Source organism: Patagioenas fasciata, chromosome 3 (assembly GCF_037038585.1).
Source record: "Patagioenas fasciata isolate bPatFas1 chromosome 3, bPatFas1.hap1, whole genome shotgun sequence".
In the NCBI taxonomy this organism is placed as follows: domain Eukaryota; kingdom Metazoa; phylum Chordata; class Aves; order Columbiformes; family Columbidae; genus Patagioenas; species Patagioenas fasciata.
In genome coordinates, this window is record NC_092522.1 from 48716044 (window position 1) to 48737552 (window position 21509).

General features: G+C 41.3%; 1 protein-coding gene across 10 annotated transcripts in view; it reads right to left on the reverse strand.

Annotated features, from left to right (window-relative positions):
• The window catches only part of DISC1 (DISC1 scaffold protein), a 203721-nt gene that overhangs the window by 142387 nt on the left and 39825 nt on the right, over nucleotides 1-21509 (reverse strand). The window lies entirely within an intron of this gene.

The window sequence follows — 21509 nt, forward strand, 5'->3', positions numbered from 1 at the left end:
TGTGCTGTATTCCTAGAGTAACAGCTTTGAAAAGAAAAGCTAAGAAAACACGTACTCTTCACAGCTCCAGTTTTACGATAATCTTAGATGGTAGTTAGACACTTAAAGTTTGACATTTTAAAAAACTTCATTGTAATTAGCTCAAGAAATGAAGAATCACAGACGACATCTCAGCAATATATTTCAGCAGAAAAATCCATGTGCAATTATAGTAATTAAACAGTTCTCTCATTCCAGGCTCTCCTGAATTAAGCTTACTTTATCATCCAACAAAATTATTTACTTTCAACTTCAAAATATAACAACTGTCCTAAAGAGATTGCTTTGACTCTATCATAGCTATAGATTTCTTAAACACTTTTCTGTATAAATCAGTTGTTATTATTTTGCTGTTCCTCTGTAGAAAACAAAGGAATGCAGTTCCAATTACAAAACATTATTTCCAGTACGTATATTCTCCATAGTGCCAGTATACTGGCAAAATCACATAAATGACAGATAAGAAGTCTGGCTGGTCCAAGACAGAATACCTTCTATCAATACATGACTGAAATCAGAGAGTTTTGAGCTAGCCAACAAATGGAAAACCTTCACAGTTCAGTACTTTCCTCATGACCTTGCTGTCTACAATTTTGCATGATTAGTGTTCCTTTCCTTCTAACATTTTCAATACAACATGTTACCATCAGAATAACATCCATCTGTGTCGTCTTTTCCCTGCTTATTTTCTTTCTTTATTGTCAAAGAGGTTTTAAGAAAACAGGTTGTTTACATTTGCCAGTTTAGTGAATTTATTCATTTTTACAATAATCTATCAATAGTATTGATCTCCCTTCTGCTTTTGTGAGGACGGGGTAGAATGAAGACACAGAATGTACTAGATCTTCTCACTAGGCGAGCAGATCCTTCCAAGGTAGTTAAACTCATTTTGTTGTTGTTAAGTATTAGGGCACAAAACGTTGCCAGAAGGCTCTAGCTGAAATGATTACCACCCAAGTTACTGTAGGGTCCAGGCCTTGCCCCAGTAGCCACATATACACATGCATGTACTCTTCCTGCAAAGGAGAAACACTTTCTCAGCAGTGTAGGTGAACCACATCTGCAAGGAGTTTCTCAGGGACCACAGCTGAACAGATGTATCCTATCCCTGTCACCACAAGGAAATTAGAATTTGGGCCCAGATGAGACTTCCAAACCCATACTTTGACCAGAAAAAACATATCAGAATTCACATTTCTTGTGGAATTTCGAACACAACCATCAAAAAATACCACTGTTATAACAGAAGACTGAGGGTCGGATTGTGATCAATGGCCACTGAATGACAAAACACATGGAAACCCCTCCTTTTACTCAAACCATTCACTCTCAGGCTTCCTGCATTACCCAAGCAGGAGTTGTGGCAATTCTCTACAGCCATTCAACAAGGTTGTCATTGTTCTCTGACATAATTATGCTCTCTCTGTGTTTGTGTGTCCAGTTGTTTCACTGTTCCAGTCTTACTCATCCTGGCCCTAGAAACGGGCTATTTTGAGAAGAAAAGCAGATGAGGGGATCCACGTGCCAACTTCAGTCTCTCTCTCATTAATTTTTGGCTGCATCCTGCTTTCTGCATTCCAGTCTACACAGAATTCAATTAGTTTCTACTAACAGACGTTTCTAAATAATTTGTTTCACTGGCATTTTATAAATACTATTGCTGGCCATATCTGCTCGTCATCTCTCAGCACTAAATGATGGTTTGCCCTTTCAGCATTGTGGTTAGGGGCTACGTCTCAAGACACTCGACCACCACCGAGCTGAACACTGCAGCACTTGGTTTTCACATTCGTCTCCTGGAAAGGAGACCACTTGGTTTGACCTGGCTGATGTCTACAGTGCATGGAGAGACTTAATGCACCTCAGTGCCAGCTGCAGAGGAGGGAACCAGGCAAATAAGGCTCATCTCAGTCCAGCTTTCAGTGCTGCAACTCAAGAGAGATCTGGACCAAGCAGAGGTAATGGAAATGATTGCAAGTCAAGAAAACAGGGCACATTAAAAAGACAGCTATAAGCAGGGTGACTCGATCCAGTGGAGACAGAGACTGAGGGGAGTAACTTCCAGTACTGTTACATATCAGGAAGGTGCAAAGAAAGCAGTAATACAACACTTTTCACCTCTCCTCAGAAATTGAGTCCTCAGTAACAAACCTGATCTGCAGCAAAGGAGACGAGGAAAAACATGAGAGACAGAAAAGCACTAAATGCTTGAGACAGCCAGCACATTATTTCACATTATTTCAACCTTCACAGGATCCCAGAGCTCATTGACAGACTGAGACACTAAAAGAAACCACACATCATCTGATACCTCCCTCCATCACACACAAAGGCTTAATACTTGTGTTCCTCTGCCCATATTTCACTTCAAAATAAGACACTTAACGCAAAAGACACTTACATGCAAAAAGCAATCCCCCATTTGATGAAGTTCTTAAATGAAAGAACTTTAATGTACTCAATACCTACTCTTTTACAGACAAGCATTTGGAACCAAGTTTAATTCTCTTTACCAGCCCTTTATTTCACTTTATTTTGTTGCTACCAGACACCAAGAGTCAACTCTTAAATTATCCTCCATCTCAACCTGTTACTGTCTGGTGCACTTCGGACATCCCACTCAGTTTAAAGTCAACCTAGGGTACAGGCCTGGAAGATGCTGACTAACTGCTGTTCTCAAGTAAATTGACAGCAGTTGGAGAACGGCACTGTGTCCAAAGATCACATTTTGTAATAGCTTTGAGCAAGGGTAGCCATTTCCATAATTTTTAATTGATCATATGAGAACATCTGGCTACCCCTCTACCTTTTACATATTTTGATAGTGGTTTTATTCCTTTGAAGAGAGTAGTTTTGTATGCTTAGCAAAGATGCTGCTACCAATTTTGTAAGAACTGAAAAGTCCCAGCTTCAGATCTGAAGACCTGTGTTCTAGCAGTCTGTCTCCAACTGCACACAGCAGCAGGCCTTTAAATAACTAAGAACCAAGGTGTGAGATGCTTGTTTACCTTGATACTGCTCCTGAACCTTTGACTCTGATGTTTGTCAACTGAAAGACTTCCTAAGCAAGACACTAGTCCTAGATCACCTCACTGCTTGGGGAGGGGGCAGTGGGAACAGGGAAATCACCAACTGGTGGACATCTATCCACCAGAAACTTACCTTTTCTCAGACTACCTATGCTTCTGGTCTCCAAAATATACTATGACCGAGAACTTCAAAATGGAATTATGAATTACAAATGTACCCCATCTGGTAATTTTAAACCTGAAGTCTGATGATCTTATGAGGTGTTTCTTTTTTTTTATTTCTGTAAATAAAACAAAATATTCCTTCTTCACATGCCCTGCACATTAATAACTTAGACATTGCCATGTTCACATTGTATCATTCATTTGCCAGGACAGACAGACTTGCATTAGCTAAAGCAATGCTACAAAGGCTAGAATGCAAGCAGTCTAATGCAGAGCTTGAATACGTGACTAAAATACAGCTGGAGAACAGACTAGTAAGCAAGGTGTCTACAGCCCAATTACTAGCATTGGCCTCCTGCAAAATTGCTTGCAGGAGAACACGTAGACCAATTAATACACAAATTTGACATGTAAAGACAGGTACTGTGATCAGAAATGAAGGCACTACAAGCAACCAGAGTATGCATGTGCTCTTAATTAAGAATAAAATAATTCAGCATTTAACAGTATCAAAGAAATACACAGTAGAAGATATTCCTTGCAAGTCCTAACACACCAGTTATGTGTAAAAGGGAGCTGCAAATTACATTTGGGCAGTCGAACAGCTAGCCCTTACCATGTGCTGCCTGGTCAGTGGTACTGAGCAAAACCTTTTCTGCCTTCCATTCAGCCCTGCATATGGAAACCAACAAGATAAACCCAGTTCAGAGTACAACTGGACACCCAAGCAAGGTCCATGGACTCCAAGACTGCTCCACGATGCAAAAACAAGTAGGGTAAATGGGACAACTGGGAGATTCCCTTCAAAGGCTCTCACACCTCATCTGAACTAAAATGCTGTTTGAGCCAGGGTAGGTGGAATGCTTCCAGCAGTCAGTGGAAAAGTAGCTCCTGGAAATGCCAGCAGAGGCTAAAGCTTTCCAGACAAGGCTATAACCCCCTGGTTACCACAGCCAGATGTTCATGTTCAGTTCATAAAAGGTTAGAGTGTAATGGCTCCTGGAGAAAAACAAAAATTGAATTACTCTGCTTACCCAGCACTTAATTTTTTCCATTCCAACCAAAAGGCAACTTTGTGAAATCCAGCACTCCAGCTGTGCTCCTGAACTACCACTACAACCTAGAGGAACAGCTGAGCCAATCAGACTCCTGGCTGCTGAACACCCTTTGGAGTCGGAAGCAACTGCTACAGAATTCACCTCAAAGCAGGACAGCCAAGATCTGTAGAGTGCTACAACTCCATAATTCTTTGTTTTGTGTGCATCCCTCAGCTATTTGGTACGCTTAGTATAGCTGACAAACCATTCTAACCCCTGCTTTACCCTGCCTAAATACTAGAACAATGTTTGCCTCTGATTCTGGTGCTATTTAAATTTAAAAGACTAGTAACCTGAAGAGTACAAGAGAATAGGTCTCCTGCATTCCCAGCCAGACTCAAGGCATCAGAGTAGCCAAAACATGCGATGATGACCTGATGTCACATTTAATGCCACAAGGTTCCTCTGCTGCAGGCAACATCAGCTGTCTACCATCTCTCCACTCTTTTTCCTACCCTAGCAATGAGAGACCAGGTAGGGGAGGAAAGCGAAGGAAATCTGGTATGTGACTGAAATAGACCCTGCAAGAGAAGCAACAGAGAATAGTGTCTGAAGGATTTCTTGCAAGGACTGCTGAAGCAGGTGCTCTGCCTCCCAGCAAACTCTGCATTTTCCCCCACCAGTCCGTATCAGGTACAAGATGGGAAATTGCTGCATCCTTTAAACATATCTAACATTTCAGGATTGAAGGTACTGAATGTCAGTGTTACAGCAGAGTTAGGAGGTCTGAAAGGTTTCAAAAATACAAGAACAAATACATTTCAGCTGTTATACTTCTTACAAAAGGAGCATTACACATTGGCAGATATTGATTTTCCTCCTCTAATTCATATTGAATTTGAGAGCATTTGTTTAGGCTTTGAACAAAAAGCTAAATTCTGAGAAGTTTCACAGATGCTTCCCCCAAAGTACAACACCAATTTTCCGACCTAGTTTATATTTTAACACTGTACAGTCTGTGCTACATATGAAATTTCTTCCCAGAAGGGCACCAGTGCAAGCCTAGTGTAGACTTTCACCATAAATTTGATCAGTGCCTCTATTTCATAGAACATCCACAGCAGCAACACCACTGACAGATTGTCACTCAGATCTGTGACATGTTTACTGTCCCTCAGTAATAACAGTTAAATGGAGACATGATTTATGACTACAAGCCATAGGAGTCAGTAGGTTTTGTGAAGGTGTAGGTACAGTTACTTTCAACATCAGCAGGAAGATTATTAAGGACCCACAAAGCCAGAAAGGTTCTTCTAGCACGCTTCTGGGAATGGAGTGGGGCGAGAGCCCAGTGGGAAATGTCAGAGTCCTGACTTGAGTGATTCATCTGTTAAGTTACTTGACCAGTGTTAGAAAAATTTTGCTCTCCCGTGTTTCTTTCTCATTATCACCTGACAATGATGTAGGCTGAACTATTCTCACAGCTGTTCTTCCTGGGCTGAGTTTGAGGCACATCAGGACTATCTGGATAAACCCACACTAAATTTCCTGTAACATGACTATCTCCTGTAACATGACTGTCCTGCAAGCAAAGTAGTTATTATTTGCCACTATCAACTCACAGAGCAGCCTCCAGTTGTCCTACATCAATAGATTTACAATCAACAAAACAAATGACAGTCAAAATGATAAATGGAGAGAATGCAGTATCAGATATGCACTCTGGGTAAAAATGATGTACAATAATTTTAGTGTACCAGAAACAGCTTAATTGCCACTGCTTTTAATCAGATGCTTCCAAAAAACATTGAGTTTTTATAGTATTTTTAATAGCAAAGTCTTTGAAAGTAAGAGTTTCATAAGTAATTTACATTACAGCATAAACTAGCCACATCCACAATCTTCCAAATGCTGGAGTAATGACTTTTGTTTTAAAGTGCCTGACATGCTTAAAAGTTGCTGAAATATTGCGCTGTTTTCTGTGTGTGGCAATGCCTTACTCATCTTTGTAACTGCACTAAAATAAATGTACAATTCTATACAGTGTGTTGCCATACAGTCCTTATTTTCAGATTTGCTGCTTTTGTAAATTCCTTTGAACAGCACATGGCTTTAAATGCATAGGGACTTTTGGAGACATAATTTCTGTTTTAGTCAAGTCACAATACAAAACAAACAGTGCCCTGTTGACTGCTTGCTTTTCATATTCTTCCATAAATATCAAATTTCCAATGAAACTACTAAGATGCCTACATTTCTAGTACGACTTCACAGTAAAAATAAATTACAATAACATTGAAAGATATATTAAAGAGAAAAACAAGCTGATTGCTGGTGCACTTTCTTTGATATCAACGTTATTTTGTAAGCAGTGCTGACAGTACTATCACTACATATGAAATTGTACAGAAAAAAGAAAAACATGTACTGCTGATTCCAGGCTGAATCTGCATTTTTTTAAAAGTAAGGCTATGCAGCACAATGGCATAGATCCCTATTCTGAATTAAATTCCACTCTTAAAAAGATCCCTCAAGACAAGGAAGCTAGCAGAAATCAATGCAGAGCTCCTTGGCTTGCAATACAGTTTCTTATTTATTGGAGACAGAGAAAGAGCTTTGGTAAAGGTTTCCAATCAGCACAGTTCACATACATGAACAACTGACAGATATATATTAATGTTGACGGAGGACAATTCAATCCCAGTTCACTGTGTCCTTTTCCTCGCTCCAGGAATCTCTAAGCCAACATCTGCCCTTCTTCACTGCCTCTGAATAAATGCCATGGGTTGATTAGAAGACAGGCCAGTCAATTAACAGTAAAATGATGCAATACTCTACAACTAATTGCATTGTATTGCGAGATACCAGTTGTTTCTATAAAGCAAGTTCTTAAATAGTCTGACAAAACATTAATAAATCTGATGGACTACATCTGGGATTTTATAGCCAGGATTTTATTACTAGAAACACAGTCAGATTATGTTGGTTTTATTTTGGTTTGGTTTTTGTTGTTTTTGTTGGGTTTTTTTGTTGTTGTTGTTGTTGTTTTTTTGGGGTTTTTTTGTTTTTTTTTTTTACTAGACATTATTTAAGCACATATTGTGAATCTAAAGTGTTTTGTTTCAGCTGTCAAACAAAGAAAACACTCCTTTGCTATTGCCTAACCTGAACATATTGAGAATACCATCCTAAAGCACACCATTTGAAAGATTTATATATATATACACACACACACATATACATCTACTATAGAAGTCAAAGTTTTCCACAAAGATTTATCTTCATACTTTTAAAAGCCATGCTGTAAAAATACACAACAAAGCAGCACAAAGTGGAGACTAGGAAACATCAACGAGTAGGTTTAGAGTTACTTTACGTTGAAGTTTTAGAGAAAATAACACAGATTTTAAAGCATGGTGTTTATTAAATTGTGGGATGTTCCCTGAGGAATAGAATATGTGAAGAAATCAGCTTGTAGCTCTGCTTAAGCCACCAGCTACAGATCAGCACAACAAAAATGCAACTAGACAACATTATCTTCCTTTTGTGGCAAGGCACACTGATGAAAAAGTATCAATTATTCTTTCTTATAGAATAGATATTACATGCAGAGAATTATAACAAGAATATAAATACATGTGCACAACCCTAAACTGATTGCTTCGAAAACTGCAGTGGGGAACTCTGCAAGCAAACTTGAAGCTTTGCTCGAGAAACAAAAGGTGAGAGAAAAGATAAAGGAAGTCTTTGTGGTAACTGGGCTGAAAACAGTACATTCATTCATTATGGATGAGTACCTGGATGCCAGAATTCTGCTTTTGGTTAAATAAATAAATATATATTTTTTCCCCTTGCTCCCTGCATTACCCGTCCTGAGTTCCAACAATAGTGCTCTATGTTTTCTTGTATTCCAGGTTTCCGCTCTCATATTTAGTAGCCTACATAATCTCAAATACATACATCTAATTTCCTCTCTCATTATTCCTTCCTTAACCCCAATGCTCTTCAAGAATTAAAATTCCACCATTAAATGAAGCCGATATTCTTCCCGAGCACTCTGGATCAGTAGACGTAAAACACAAAACTTGAACTGGTAAAGATGCCAGCTTAGTTGAGCCTAGCCACATTTCCAAATTCTATCATTCATCATTGTTCTAGCACTCAGAAGTTACACTGTTCTACTTTACACCAAAAAGGCCATATTCTAAGAAAGCAAGCAATAACGGAGAACAGTTTACCATGTTCCTAATTTGTTCTCAGACTATTTTGCCTGCTGCAAGTCAAAATCCAATCACAAATTTTAAAATTTCATAGAATCATAGAATGGTTTGGAAGGGATCTTCAAAGATCTAGTCCAATCCCCCTGCAATCAGCAGGGACATCTTCAACCAGATCAGGTTGCTCAGAGCCACATCCAACCACCTCTTGAATGTCTTCAGGGATGGGGCATCTACCACCTCTCTGGGAAACCTGTTCCAGCGTTTGACCACCATCATTGTAAACCATTCCTTCTTTACATCTAGTCAGATCCAGTAATTTTCACCAGATCAAGGAATCTGAATTCAATACCAAAGAAAACCATTTAAACACTGAATGGTTGCTGACTGGTGACTTACTTCCCACCTTTCCCTTTGAACCTGGCCTCACAAACCAATGCCCTCTTCTTGACAACTCACAATCACCCTGAAACCCTTAAACACCAGTTTCTCCCCCCTCTTTTTCTCTGCCCCTTCATCCTCTTGCCTACCCACACCCTCCACCTCAGACGAATGTTAGAATAAAGTTAACTTTTGCTGGGGCACAGAGACACAAGGCCACACAAAATAAAGTTTTTCAGTTATTTGACCTACACTTGCTTTATTTGGTTTACATATGCAAATACTAAGCTCTTGCCTGTTTCCTAACTACCATCTTCAACATCACTTTCCCAAGACTGCTTTTGGTACCAAAACTTATACGGGGCAAACACAAAACAATTTAAATAATCTGGGGCAGTGACAACTGTAGTTGGATGCTGCAACTCTGGAAGGAAAAAAAAAAAAAAAGTCAAATGTAAAAGCTGTAAACCCTTTTCTTTCCCCCCCCGGAAACTTTATCTCATGCATACTTTGTCCAATTAACCTCCAACCCCCCAATTTCAAATATTCAATATTTACTGACATTCCCAAAGTAGCAGCAAATTCTGTAAAAAGTTCGGTGCATTTGTGGGGTTCAGAGCACTACGCAAAATAAACCTCTGTAGACATGGCTTCTCAAGCTGAACTGGAACAAAGCCGCATTTCACTGCAGCAGCCTCTGAAGACACACCTCCTCTACTATCACGTCAGCAGCTTGGCAGTGGTGTAACATATTGCACCACAAGGCATCACCTTCTGCCAGAGCACTGCCCTGAAACAAGACCTCTTCCCCTCCCTACACACGTGTTACAGCCCTCACACTAACACCTTACTGCCATGAATTGTTCTGCTCTGTGAAAATGAGACCACTGTCCCTTAACTGTCACAGAATCCCAAGCAGTCTTCACCTCTAAATATTTTCTAAGTCTTCCAAAACAGACTCCTACCCATTATGTTGCCAAGTGGTTATGTTTTCAGAAGTAGCACAGATAGCTAGCTGTCTACCAGCAGAGGTCCCAGGTACCCCTTCCTCAGACAATGACTCTGTACTGGAAGTGATATAATTTCACAGACTACTGTTCATTTAGACCCATTTAAAAACTAAAAAACAACCAGCCCAGCAGGTTCTTATTCTAAAAATTACTTTGGTTTGCTGAGCTATTTCCCCTTCCACAGCCTGCAAGCCTGTTATGGAAGATGAGCAGATACAACATGCTTTCACTGAAACAGTAGCTGTGTGTTGTGCATGTGAGGAACAAAGCCTTGAAAAACTCAGACTTCCAGCACAGCACAGTAATTTATAAGTGATCCAGTCCATACAGTAGGACAATAGGTTGGAAAACAGAGCTGGTGACTCAGGGGCACCATCCATCTGTATACATATCAACGCATCACAGTAGCAGTGGTGTAAACGTACCCACTGCATTCAATGTGTTATTGAGCCTTCCAAGACACAATGAAGGTGGCAATTTTGAGAGGCTTAATGACAGATTTGCCCACAGGGTGAACAAGTACAAAGCAGGCAGCCACCCACACTATGTACAGTGTGGTCAGATACAGCAGTAACACTTAGAAGGCTCACTCAAAAGCCCAATGTCCTACAGTCTTCTAAGAGTATCTAAAAATTCTGTGTTTTCCCATCCTCACACATCCACCAGCACTTGTACAGATTTTTTTGTGGAATTATCAACAGTTTAAGAGTATTATAGGAAGAAAAGCATCACTAAAGAGTTCTTTGATTTCCCTGTAGGGAGCTCACGAAACAATCTATCCATCTGCTCTACATTAGAAAGACTGAACACATGAAAGGAATTATTGTACAATACCTCACCAACATAGGTTTGTTTTCCTTATTGCTGGAACCCATAAGGCTCTCAAAACACTGAATGCTATCCAAAACATCACAGGAACCTGCAAGTTGCAAGCATAATGTTGAAGGAGAGGGAGGGAAGGAGAGGGAGGGAAGGAGAGGGAGGGAAGGAGAGGGAGGGAAGGAGAGGGAGGGAAGGAGAGGGAGGGAAGGAGAGGGAGGGAAGGAGAGGGAGGGAAGGAGAGGGAGGGAAGGAGAGGGAGGGAAGGAGAGGGAGGGAAGGAGAGGGAGGGAAGGAGAGGGAGGGAAGGAGAGGGAGGGAAGGAGAGGGAGGGAAGGAGAGGGAGGGAAGGAGAGGGAGGGAAGGAGAGGGAGGGAAGGAGAGGGAGGGAAGGAGAGGGAGGGAAGGAGAGGGAGGGAAGGAGAGGGAGGGAAGGAGAGGGAGGGAAGGAGAGGGAGGGAAGGAGAGGGAGGGAAGGAGAGGGAGGGAAGGAGAGGGAGGGAAGGAGAGGGAGGGAAGGAGAGGGAGGGAAGGAGAGGGAGGGAAGGAGAGGGAGGGAAGGAGAGGGAGGGAAGGAGAGGGAGGGAAGGAGAGGGAGGGAAGGAGAGGGAGGGAAGGAGAGGGAGGGAAGGAGAGGGAGGGAAGGAGAGGGAGGGAAGGAGAGGGAGGGAAGGAGAGGGAGGGAAGGAGAGGGAGGGAAGGAGAGGGAGGGAAGGAGAGGGAGGGAAGGAGAGGGAGGGAAGGAGAGGGAGGGAAGGAGAGGGAGGGAAGGAGAGGGAGGGAAGGAGAGGGAGGGAAGGAGAGGGAGGGAAGGAGAGGGAGGGAAGGAGAGGGAGGGAAGGAGAGGGAGGGAAGGAGAGGGAGGGAAGGAGAGGGAGGGAAGGAGAGGGAGGGAAGGAGAGGGAGGGAAGGAGAGGGAGGGAAGGAGAGGGAGGGAAGGAGAGGGAGGGAAGGAGAGGGAGGGAAGGAGAGGGAGGGAAGGAGAGGGAGGGAAGGAGAGGGAGGGAAGGAGAGGGAGGGAAGGAGAGGGAGGGAAGGAGAGGGAGGGAAGGAGAGGGAGGGAAGGAGAGGGAGGGAAGGAGAGGGAGGGAAGGAGAGGGAGGGAAGGAGAGGGAGGGAAGGAGAGGGAGGGAAGGAGAGGGAGGGAAGGAGAGGGAGGGAAGGAGAGGGAGGGAAGGAGAGGGAGGGAAGGAGAGGGAGGGAAGGAGAGGGAGGGAAGGAGAGGGAGGGAAGGAGAGGGAGGGAAGGAGAGGGAGGGAAGGAGAGGGAGGGAAGGAGAGGGAGGGAAAGAGAAAAAAGAGAAAAAGAAAAAAGAAAAAGAAAAAAGAGAAAAAGAAAAAGAAAAAAGAGAAAAAGAAAAAAGAGAAAAAGAGAAAAAGAAAAAAAAATAAAAAGAAGAAAAAAGAAACCAAACACACAAACACAAGAGTAGTTACAGGCATAATCAAGACAGCACATCTAGAAAGAGTAACTTCCTTAGTCCACAGTTTCTTTTGATGCATTTACACAGACACACATTTCCAGGAGAAAAAAAAAAAAGAAGAAAAAAAAAGTAGAGGTACACAGCTTCATGGAAATGGTTCTGCTCATTGCTGTGCCAGGTAGTCACAGGCTGCCTATTTTCTCATGAGCACCAATTCTACACTGCTGCATTACACAGTCTCAAATGAATAACCCCATTTCTTTCAGCTTCTAGATCCTCTGTCTGTAAAAATGTAGATAGGACAATTGCACTATAGGGGCCTCATTAGGCTTAATTAACACCTGTGTGAGAACTTCAGATAAAAGGATTGCTGTAATTACACAATCTGAACTGCTTCTTGCATAAGAAACCTTGTACTATCTCTTTCATAATTTGACCTTTTCTTAAGAGTTAGTGCCCTTTTGTTCTTTTATAGGACTCCATTCTCTATAAAAGAGTATTGCCTCCTGCAGTTGCCTCTTAATATTCTAATTTCAAAATGCAGATAAAGCCCAGCCTTTCTTTCCTATTTTGAACAAAAGGGACCCTGGAGTTTTGGGAGGGAGAAGTGGGGGTGTTGGTTTGTTTTGGGGTTTGTTTGTTTTGTGGGTTTTTTGTTATGTTTTTTGTTTGTTTTAAATGATCATTCCCCTACTGTCCTCCCTTTCACACAAGCTTTACTTTTTTTCAGTGTTTTGATGTCCTGTTCATGCTGGCTCTGCAGCTGTCCCCACTGCCCCAGCACAGAGCTCCTGAAAGGGTTTCAGGCACAAGAACTACCCCCCAAGAACACAGGGCAGGGCTGCTCAGGAGGATCTCAGCAGAGGTCACCAGGAAGAAAACTGAAAGTCTCTTTAGGTAAGTTCCACGGTCCTTTAACTCCACTGGGGTGGACACAGTTATGAATGGACAACATCCCATCAACTACCAAATGCAGTCAAGAGGCCGCGCCAGATTGCAGTCACATCAGAGGAGCAGAGCCCAGCCAACACCAGCCGCTGCAAAGAAGCCCGATCTCCTCCAGCACACACATCCACAGATGAGCCTCTCACACGTCCAACCTGAGCGAAGCTCAGCAGTGCCAAGGCACCTTCACTAGCCTCCTTGTTTCATGCTATTGCACTTGGAAATTTTAAATACAGGCTCAGTGCCTCCTTCCAGCCTGAGCCCATGAAGTTCCATTGCCTCCAGCAGCCTCTGCACCTGCTCATCAGAGCCCCTCAGCCTGGAAATTAAAGCTGCCAGACCAGTATCTGTGCTGACAGAGAGCCAGCTGAGAAGCAGAGCCAGGAGAAAAGGGGAAAGAAGAGCAGAGTCACACTCTGATGGGACTTGGCATGCAGGGGCAAAGGCAGGAGTACCTGCTGGAAACAGAGTTCGAGGAAAGAGGTTTGGCTATTGCCACAGTCTCCCAAAGAGGTTCAAAAAAGCAAGTGCTCTGGAAAGGATGAAGAATTTGCCATTTTAATATGAACCCACATGCAAAATAAAGGACCCTCTTCCAAGTGTGATCCTGTTGCAGGCCCCAGAATTGCCGCTCACCAGATGCGGGTTCTGCTTGCAGCCTTGCAGCTGAGCTTTCTATGCATCTGTAAGCATGTTAAAATAATGCATTAAAGGCTCCTCTCTTCCCTTAGCATGCATTAGCCACACATGACCACACTGCCAAAAATATTATTAGCATTGTTTTACAATAACTAATCTCTACCTTCTTCAAGAGTTATAGTTAAACAGTATCACTACAATAGTGAATCCTGCTATGAATTTCACTCTATGGCAGTACACCCACAACACCTCAATAGTTGTACACAAATATTAAGTGGTTTTACCATAGCAAGATAAATGTTTCCATCCAGCCTCTCACCTTGATTCTGTCCAGCAGCATCCTCTGTTACTGATATTGTTTGAGCAGTATGTCTTTGAAATAAGGAGTAAAGATTAATGTTTCTAAACAGCAACATCTACATTTTTTCCAAATACCTCCTGCAAATGCAACAGAAGATAGCTGCATTCCCCTCCCACACCCATTCAGCTCCTTTTTACTCTACCTCAGCTGGGCAGCTTGAGAAGAACTGTGGAAAAATATGTAGATCAGACAGATGGTATTTGCTGCTCTTTTATCAGTCCTGCTGCTCAATAGTTTCAAAAAGCCATGATGATTCATTATTTGAATAGTCTCAGATGGATCCTGGGTTCCACTACAATTTCGTCTCATCCATCGTGTAAGTGGAATTAGTTTACTTACAGGAAGTACCAGACCCTTCAACCAGGGCAGAAAGAGGATTATAACAAGTTTTTTGCTTTTAAATTTCTCCTCCAAAAAGTACAAACCCCTCCTGTTTTATTTCAACAGATCCGCAGTTCAGCTCTCCTCTGCACTTCCCAACAGGAACAGTAGGGTACAGACAACCTACCTCTCCTTTACGGTCCTCCTTACACTATCTATCCTCACCCTATGGCATGCTCATAGCTCCCCATTTGTCCCCACATCCAGAACTTCTCTCTTCCCACAATTGTATGTGACCAATATTTCTTTAATATATAAATAAATAACCAAATAAACTACATTTCTAATGTATATATACATACACGAGGAGATGTTTTCCTTGTTGTATATTGAATACTCTTTATCTGACTTTCATTCCTCTTCCTTTTATGAACAGAGGTGATTAAGACAAGAAGCAAGGTTAAAATACAGAAAAATATCATTATTTGGTTACAAAACAAAGGAAAGAGTTAAAAAATTAAGTCTGACTGAAATATTACTGTTTGATGACTTGTTTTACTAGAATCGCTGTTAATCAGTGTTCAAATTGCAATTTAGGCACTGGTCATTTCTAAGCAAGTTGTTCCTTAGTGACAGAGGATATGCAAATATCTTCTATCGTGTTATTTACTAGAAGCTACACTTTTCAACACATATCTTCTTCCAAGCAATAAGCTCCTGTCAAGTTAGTGTTCCATCAAATCTGCCAATTGCAACTCATTTGGTGCTACAGGACAAGCCGACACATCGCATAAAGGTCAAGTGGAAAAATGTCCCTTCCACTACATCAGTGTCATAAATTGGTAAAGGTCACTCCATCCAATAATTGCTATTACAAAAAATAACTTTGTTGTAATCTACATGATAGAGGAAAAAAAAAAAAGCAGTTCAAATCCTTCAATTTTTCCATGACAAACTAACATTACTGTCATTTTCTTGTAGCCTATACAGTCTAATGAGAACAGCTTAACCTACAGGCTCTATAGCGTTCACAAGTACATCTCTTACAATACACAAAGTTACACGAGGACAACTTTTCTGTAAAAACATGAAAATTAAGATGTTGACATTTAATTACATTAACACCTTACAACTCTGAAGCTCCAATCATGATAGTAGCTCAATGGGCTTTAGAGTCTTTAACTGAAACTCCAAAAACTGTTGGTTCGGGTTTATGTTGTTTTTTCTTTTGTTTTCTTTTTTTCAGTTCCCTATTCCTGTATAATTCATTCTCTCTCATAAAAGCTTTTTTCTGCTTCTCCAGAAAGTATCACTCTACCATTTGGAACATCACAGCATGCTGTGAAATGTAAAATTAATGTATACAAATACAGAAGTTAGCATTAAGCCGCTTCAAAGCTGGAGCTGAAATCCTAAGGCTAAGTGAGCAACTACCCAACTTACAGACTCGTGACCCTCATCACCCGAGGAAACCTGGTTTGTGTTGCACAATGATGGAAGAGAAGGGGAGGGAAGATATCCAGGTTCACCTCATCTCACTACAGTAATCCAAAAGCAGTTCTTATACAACTCAGTGTACTCTCAGTTTCCATTATTAATGAAAGATTAAAAATTGAACACTAGCACATAGGATTCAGAACTTGTATCATCAAAACAAGTTTGGAAGAAATTTTGCAGTTATTGGGAAGTGTAGCAGAAAGAGTTTCAAAGCAAAAAAAGCCAAAGACCTCTCTCAGCATAGTGTGCAATCAATGCACTGACTGTAAGCACTGGGCTTCTGGACTTGCTGCAAACTTTCCCAGACACCAGATGAACATAACCAAAAACTGTATGCACCCTAGGCAAGCTTTAGATTAAATCAAGAAGAAATAACTTTTGTTTCTTTAACAAAAAGTTAACAAGAGACAGTAGTGACTCTGTCCCTAAGATACAGAATAAATATTAACTACCCAAATATCTCCAGAACGAGGCTAATACAAATTTTAACCACCAACATTAATAACAGAACCAGGTCAACAAGTACTGTAAGAGATACCGTACAGGTATTTGAAGCCACATACCACTCTTTCAAACCATTATTGAAGATAATGGCACAGCATAGTAACACACAGCTCCCTTCATAGGTTTTCACTTCCACAGGGAAGGGGAGGCTGGAAGACGGCCAAAGGATGGGGTGGCATTCTTCACAGACCTCTTCACTGCCACTTCAGCTGCCACATGCAAGAATGGGAGTGACGTTTGTTTTACCCTCTGGCACATTTCCTAAGTGTGACAAATCCAACTAGTTATTCAAAGATACTCAATAACAACACTATCGAGAACTTAGCCATAATGTAATTGTAGGTTTCTTCAGTGACAAGGACTATAAACAATGGCAGTCTTGCAATGTTAGGTTGCAAGCAGCTGCAGTAAAGCACATCCAGAAGAAGACAAAATTAGTCTCAAATATCTTTGTTTTCTAGCTGTTCGGTAAAGAACAGAAAAGATCATTTTAAAGTCTTTTACTTTTAAGTTAACAAAGCACTGTGTTTGACTAATGCCCCTTGAGATACGGATGCTTTAAATGTAACTGTGTTAATGCAATACAATATATTCCCCCCATTCTGGAGAATGCTATTTATGTCTACTTGAAAACTTCCTCAAACAAATGTATTACTGTGTAAATAAAATTTGGTCTTGGACAGCTGTCTCCTACCTGAAGAAATGAAAGCTTAAAAATCCATACTTGATAATCAAAATATAAAAAATCTGATATCCACTGAAGTCCGTGGGATCTTCAAGCGTGCAGGATATTTGCAGGTTAGAGTGAGTATATGAGCCTAAATTGGGGAAGAAAAACGTTTGATTTTTTTTTTTTTTTAATAAAGGAATACAAAGAAAAATGTACAGATAATACCTTATACTTTTCTAAGCACAATGCAGCAGCATGTAAGTACATACAACACAAGATAGGCGTATTACACCAGCAAACGAAACAGAAACAGTCTTGAAGTGACAAGAATTGCCAGGTTAGATCAGATGCGGGTCCATCCAGCACAGGATCCTGCTTGCAGCAGTGCTGACTGGATGTTTCAACATTTCAAAGGATGGAGAGAAAGTCTTGGGGGGCAGCCTGCCAGCCTCTGGAACGCTGCACATGTTTCGGTGCTGGGAAATCCTATAGATCTCTTCAGCAAGCTCCAGGACTTACCAGGCTGCCATACCTGATACTTAATGCAAATATGCTATGATGAATGTTAAACAATAAATCCCCAAATAAAATTCCACTGTGCTGAGTTTAAAAAACCTTTTCCAGAAATACTTCTTGAAACAAATTCAAGCAGAAGGTGCAATCATGTATAATAATGCATCAAATACATGAAAGAGTACAATAAAAAAATGCAAATTATTTGCATAAAGTTTTAAAGAAAGTAAAAGTCTGAATGTTATTCTTTCAGAAAACTCCTACAGAATATTTTTCTCTGTACAACTACCTTGTCTCCTACATTATAACCCTGTTAATGAGCTTCACTGATGATCAAAAGCCTTTTTTTTATTAGCTTCTACAGAGGTTCTCCATGAGACTGCTAAATTTGCACTAGCATCATTCTAATTTATATTCATCTTCTTCTTCCACTGTTATTAGACAAAAGAATTAACATAAAACTCCCAAAAAGTTTGAAATAAAATTATTTGTAAGTAGCAAAACCATATCTTCTCCAATTGAGACATTCATGGTCATTCCATCCAGTTTCACAAATCTTCCTTTGAAAACTCAACAAACCATCATTTGTACTAACCCAACTCTCTAAATCACTTATTTTCAGATAAAAGGATCAAGATATTTAGCGATTAAGATATTCTCTAGCACTACAGCTTCTTCTTCTCTCCTAGCTTAGCTTTATTTCCATCACATATAAACAAGTCTTTGGCTTATTTACCTAAATCCACCAACAATGAGCCCTAGCTGTGAAATGAGTACAGATTTCCTCAAATTCTGGCAAAAAGGACTGAAAGGGGATTAAAAGCTTTTTGGCAGCTGGCCACGAAGCTCTCATCAGGGCAGGGTGTGACACCCCCCCAATGTGGTTAGAGCAAGGCATGATTCCAGCTGAACCCCAGACCCGGAGGCTGCCAGCACGCCTGACATCGCCTCCCGACTAAGGATGCAATCAGACCACCAGCAGCTTTGGCTCCAGGCAGGGCCTCGGAACAGAAGAACAAGAGATGTGTGTGAGCTTCAGAAGCCCGGTCAGCACAGATGTCCCACAATAGGTTAATATGGGTGCTCTGCTCCCAGTACCAAAGGTAGCCTGGGAATTTCCTGGAGATACTGGGGGAAGAAAAGTGACTGCATGGGATTTATAGAAACAGAGAAGGAGGAGGGAAAGAAAGAAGCAGTGATGCAAATCATTAAGAAGGTGCAAATGTTGCCAGCTGCAGTAGAAGGTATGGCAGAAAACACAAAAGTCAGTGATGGCAAGCAGTGGGCAGAGAGATTTCAAGGAATGTGATCTGAGGTGAGAGGTTAGGCTGGGAAATTAAAGAAAGCATAAAGAAAGCTAGAAGAAAAGTAGAGTATTTGAGGCTAAACATTTCATGCATACTCCATCATCTCTTGGCAAAACAAGAGAGCAAAAATTACACAGTTCAAAGTAAATATTTGCTGGGAAAAAAACACAAAACAAAACAAAACTAAAAAAACCAAACAAACAAAAAAACACCAAACAAACAAAAAACCCACCACACACAAAAACAGTCCCACTGTTCTTCTAAAATGGGAAGCTCTAACAAGCCCAAGGACAAAAGGTACAGGTAAAGAGCAAGCCAGAAGTACAGCACTGCTCTCTCACTCCTAGGACAAACCAGGACAGTGAAGGGGTAACTTTAAACCAGCCTCTTCCCATTACACCTTCCTGACAGAATTATTCTCCTTCAATCGCACATGGAAGTCAGAAGCCTCAAGAAGGGGCAGGGAATTTGGTTAGGAACTGAGGATGGCCTTGCAGAATCTGACCCAAACCATTCACAGCCAGCAGAAACACAACACACAGAAACACACACCACCATCATCCAAATAACTTTTACTAGCTTCCAGAGGGCACAGATTGAAACCACCAGTATCTGATTCTGATGCAAGCAGGTACATTGTGTGAGGCTGCCTTCCATACTAAAGAGCACAGTGGCTTGACCTCCAGCTCCTTTCATACACACACTACTGTTCCTCAGGCTCCTGGGGCATTGCTGCAAATAAAGGAATGCAGGAAAACATCGCCTGAGAAGAAAAGGTCAATAGTTTTCCAGTCTGGTGAAAATTAACTCATTGAGATAAGGGGACAAGGAAGATGCACCTCGGCACCATGCCCCCATCTTGACTTCAAGATTACAAGGAGAGAGCAGAGTGATTGCTTTGCACCAGCTTTGAGCCTTCAGCCCAGAGGACAGTTTTGCAGCACATTGATAGTACCCACTACCACCTTCAGGGCATCACAATTAGCAGGTGAGAAGCAAATTCAAGCCCTCCTCACCAGGTGACAGGCAGAAACAGCAGCAGCACAGGCTAACAATGTCTGCTGGGTGAATAAATACATAAGAAGGGCACAGGATAGAAAGAACCTGGAACTCAGCAGAGGACATAAAAGACACTTGCCAACCACCTTCCTAAAACATAAAGTGGAGGACAGAGAAGTTACTTCTAGGAAATATCCTAATGTTGTAAGATGAGGGCACGGGAACAGAGAACATAAAAGCAGTAGACATGGGAAAGCAAGCTTCTTGAATTCCTCATATCTTCTTGTGCATGGAGGATGCATTCTTCTTCCTGCACAAATTCCATGCCTGATAGCCTGGAAATCTTCCTTTATAAAACAGCACCTGCTGGGGCTGAATTTGCACAATAGGAACCCTGACAGCTCCCCATGGCCAAAGTTCAAGCAGCAAAGAAAAACCGTTTGTTAGCCCTTTTGCCAGAAAGGAACCCCAAGCAGTGTATTTCTCAACAATACAATTGAAAAACCCCCAAGGACAAATCCACCCAGGAACAGCAGTTCTGACAGATTCGTATTTCTCACTGGGGCTACCCTGGTAATTAACACTCCGTTTTCATTATGGTCATTCCCACAGATTTCAGCAGCAAGCAGCTGCCTATGCTTAGAAGCAGCTGAGCAATAAGGAATAGGCTGCTTAAATATTGATTGAAAAACAAGCATGGCAAGAGTATTACCTGCACAAAGGACATGCACAGGCAGTATGGCACTGAAGACATCATAATTCTGCTAAACACATCCCAAATCCGCTTCTCAAACAGCGTCCTCACTAATAGGAAGAAGCAGGACAGTCATGAATTTTGTGAGAGTTGGCAGTGATGAAATACTCATTCAACTTTTTGACCTTACTCTGAGCTGCCAAGAAGAACATTCTCTGACTAGAAATATGCATTGCCACAGCTTCATCCTAACCTTCAAAAGAAATCCGCAGCAGTTAGTTAATCTTAGCTGAGCAGAATACTAACATCAAGGAAGATCCAGCCTCTCTGTATCTCTCTTCTGCAAGTTGGTTTGGGCTGTTGCTTTAAAACCCTTTACATGGAAAGGGCAACTGGTATTTTTCATGACCTTTAGCTGGCCCTGGTATCTTCTGTCTACTCGCTTGGAAGCTGAGATGATAGGTTTGTGCGCTGTACATCACTTCAAAAAAAGACCTCCAACTGTCAAGAGTCAATTGGCCTGCAGATGAAAATTGGAAAAAAAAAAAAAAATCTAGTATTTCACACTGTTTTCTTGATTTTTCCAAAGGTTATCCAGTTTACTTTGGTATAGGTAGCCTTTCTGGTTGCCTACCAGGGCTCTGTAAATGCTTTCTTTTCTTTCCCAAGGGTACTTCAAGAAATTCTGTGCCACAGGTAACAGTAATATTTCTTTTGGGTAGGCACTGGAAATATTAGGTATTTGGTAATTTTAGGCAGACACACAGTGTATCTTTGTAGTGGATGGGGGAAAAGAAACTAAGATCATATAAAAAAAAGTATAAAAAGTCACTCCTTAGAACTCAGAGGCATCGACTACACATGCCTGAACCACCAACCATCCAAACAACAGTCCTTTAGATCTTCCTACAGACAAAGAAATATGAACCCCACAGGCAT